The sequence below is a fragment of the Atta cephalotes genome, assembly GCF_000143395.1.
Source record: "Atta cephalotes unplaced genomic scaffold scaffold00025, whole genome shotgun sequence".
Lineage (NCBI taxonomy): Eukaryota > Metazoa > Arthropoda > Insecta > Hymenoptera > Formicidae > Atta > Atta cephalotes.
In genome coordinates this window covers 675921-679267 of record NW_012130089.1, presented here as the reverse complement: position 1 = coordinate 679267, position 3347 = coordinate 675921, and positions in this window count along the sequence as shown.

Here is a 3347-nt window from a genome sequence, read left to right as displayed (position 1 = left end):
ACCAATTAAGATTGGCAATCCTATTGGCTGAATTTTAGGATTTTAGGATTAAGACCGAAGCATAAACCAAGTATAAATTAGGACTAAGTCTAAGACTAATAGTAAGATTAAGACCGAAGCATAAACCAGGCATGACATTTTGCCGTTTTACGTACGCAACAATTTTGTTCCTTATGAAAAACCAGAATTACAGAACATCGTAATCATATTAGACATAACACTTCTGTCCGTTCTATCATAACTGAGCACAGACCGTAATCGAAATAATCATGATTTCCAATGGGACAATGTTAAAATTTTGGATGAAGAGCCTTGCTATAGGAAACGCTTAATTTCGGAGATGCTCAATATTAAAGAGCAGAAAAATAATCTAAATTTACAATTTACTGAAGGTCTCCATAAGGCATATATACCTATTGTAAATAAAGTTTGACTCTTCGATACTGACAGTTCATATCAGCGAGTGTACATTATAATTGACACAAAATGTCCGTCTTACATATCTGCGTTCTATTAAATTGTATATATTATAATTGGTTTTATACTTATTACAAATTTGTCCGAATAATTTACACATAGCTTTTGGTAAGTTTTTATTTGTTAGAATTCCAGTATATTACTTTAATCTGTTTTAGTATTTCGTAAGAAGACTTTTTTTTATCTTTTTTATTGATTAGATCTTTTTCCAAGAGATATGAAACACATTTGACTGTCCAATCGTATGCGAATAGTGTCGAGTTCTACATGAAGACTCACTCGAGCTATTATTATAAAGAATATACGATATTTTCGATACGATATTTTCGATAACTAATTTTGTATATCGATCTTTGTGATAAGTAAATGTCTGAAGAGTGCTCAATCTGGTAGCCGAAACTTGTAATGTTTTATATTTGAATTTAGACTGTTTTCTTTATTTTTATTTTTCTTTATTTGTAATTTATTCTATTTAATTAAAATGTGTAAAACTTTTACTTTGCCCTTTATTTATTGTTACTTATTTCTTCTTTATGTCCCATGCAGCAGATCGCGCATAATGCTTGTTTTACAATAGAGTCGTAAGCCGTAAAAAATTGGCCAATCATAGTTAAGTGTGAGAAGAATAATCAGCTATGATTAGTTAATTTTTTACGGCTTACCGCTTATGACTCTATAGAATAGGTCGAAGCGAATTAGCATGCGTATCACAGAATCATTCTCTTAGATCTGTTTGTAAATTCTGCAAGTGTAAGGAAAAATTGTCGCGTGCGAAAACGGCATAAAATGACGAAATGTCAGTGATTGATCGGATTCTTTGATACGCGATGTACATTATGGGATAGCATTCTTACACGTCAAAAAAGATCACGTGATGGCTTTTGTCGCAGAATTATTAGAGTGACAAATTTATACATGAAAAAGAAGCATTGAATTTGACACTTGAGCGACAGATTTTCCATATTGGCTACGGTCAGCAAAAAAACAGCTTTGCTGTTGTAAAATTCTTTAATTTTTTCTTCTTCTGGTTGGTCTGGTTGGTCTTGTCCTTAGTTTCGTATTAAATCTAAATGTATAAACTAATCATATTCAAGAATTTTACAATTTCAAAGTTGTTTTTTTCTGTTGAACGCAGTCATTGTTTGTGTTGTTCATGTATTACTTATTAATGCGAAATGAATTAAAGTTATTAGCATATGGAGAAAATTAAAAATCACCCTTTTAAAATTTATCCTGAAAACATGGTAGAGTTGTGGTACAATATAATACTTTAAAGATTTTTACTATACACTTCAGTAAAATTAATCAAACTTATTTTATATTTTATTGTAGTTTTATTAATGAATGAGAGAAATTTATATAAAATTCTTTGAAATACAATATTGTCCCAGAATTATCATATTTTTAGGATAAATTCTAAGAAAAAATTCTCTCCGTGCAGTTATTAGATTATTCTAACTAAATATAAATTAATTCCTAAAGATTCTTTAATGATATAAAATTGGACACAAAAATTATAACAGAAGTCAATCGCGGCAATTTTTGTGCAAACCAATACAGTTAACAAAACAATTTCATTAGCTTTAATTTATATATTAATATTATATATATATTAATAATTAATCCGCTTATATGTTTCGATTCACTTTTGAATTCTTGAGACAATCCTCAGAGACAATATGATGTAATTACAAAAGAATTTTTTTTTACAAACTAATTCATTTCAATGAGCCACCTCCACCTATTAACGGAAATTATAATATAAAAACGAACTCTAATAACAATCTAAAATATATTAAAATTATTAAAAAGTAAATTTGTTGAAAACAAAAACGACTTATTATAAAATAATAGAAGGTAGCTCACTAAAACAAAAATCCATATCGCAAACACTTAAATTCTATCGATTTAGTCAAAAACCGATGAGTTTCTTCTTATTTGTCAAATAATAATATATAATGTTACGACGAGTTTCCTGCGTGAAGAAAACTGCTTAAGACTCATCATTTTATCTGTAAAACAGAATCTGGCAATTTTCATTCTACATTATTTGTAATATGTTAATTGGCTCAGCAACCACAAGAAGAAAGAAAGCATTATTTTATAATTATATTTATGACGGTTGAATTTTAATGTTAAATTTATGTAAATTCTGCGTTTTTATTAATATTTTTAAATTTACTGAAGATAGCCAGATTGTGGCCGAACCGTCTAAATCATTTATAAACTTAATTACATATTAAATATCACGAAAAACAACTGCTGTGCTTTTATCCTCTTCTTTTTGTTAATTTTTTTGATAAAATAACCACATTTGTTATAATTATATATTTTAATAATTTAATCTTAATGTAACAAAGAATGTATACTGATTATTCTAATTAAGCATCAAATCCTTTTATCTGGATCAGTAATAAAGGGAAATATAAATAAGGAAAGATAAATATAAATTATATATAGGTCATATATATCGATAAACGCTGGTTTATACGGTCGACACGGTGCGGCAGCACTGTTAATATTGTTTGAGAATGCTATTTCATTCGTGCGTTTTTGATCAAAGTCTCACTACAAATGCTTTGAAGTATTTGATGGACCAATTAGAAGAAAGAATTTTATAAACTGACCAATTAAAAAAATGCTTCAAAGTGTTTGCGACATCGCGTTGATCGTACCCTTTGTCGTACGACAAATGTGTGCAGTGCAGAACAGAGAGGTCCTCGGATCTCTCTATCTATAGCCAATAACAGGCTTGAAAAATTTGTCGTACGACAAAAACGCACAAATGAAATATTACCCTGAGCGTTTGACGTTTGTAATTGAAACCATTCAGTTCAAACGGTTCGCAATATAAAATTTCAACCACTTGA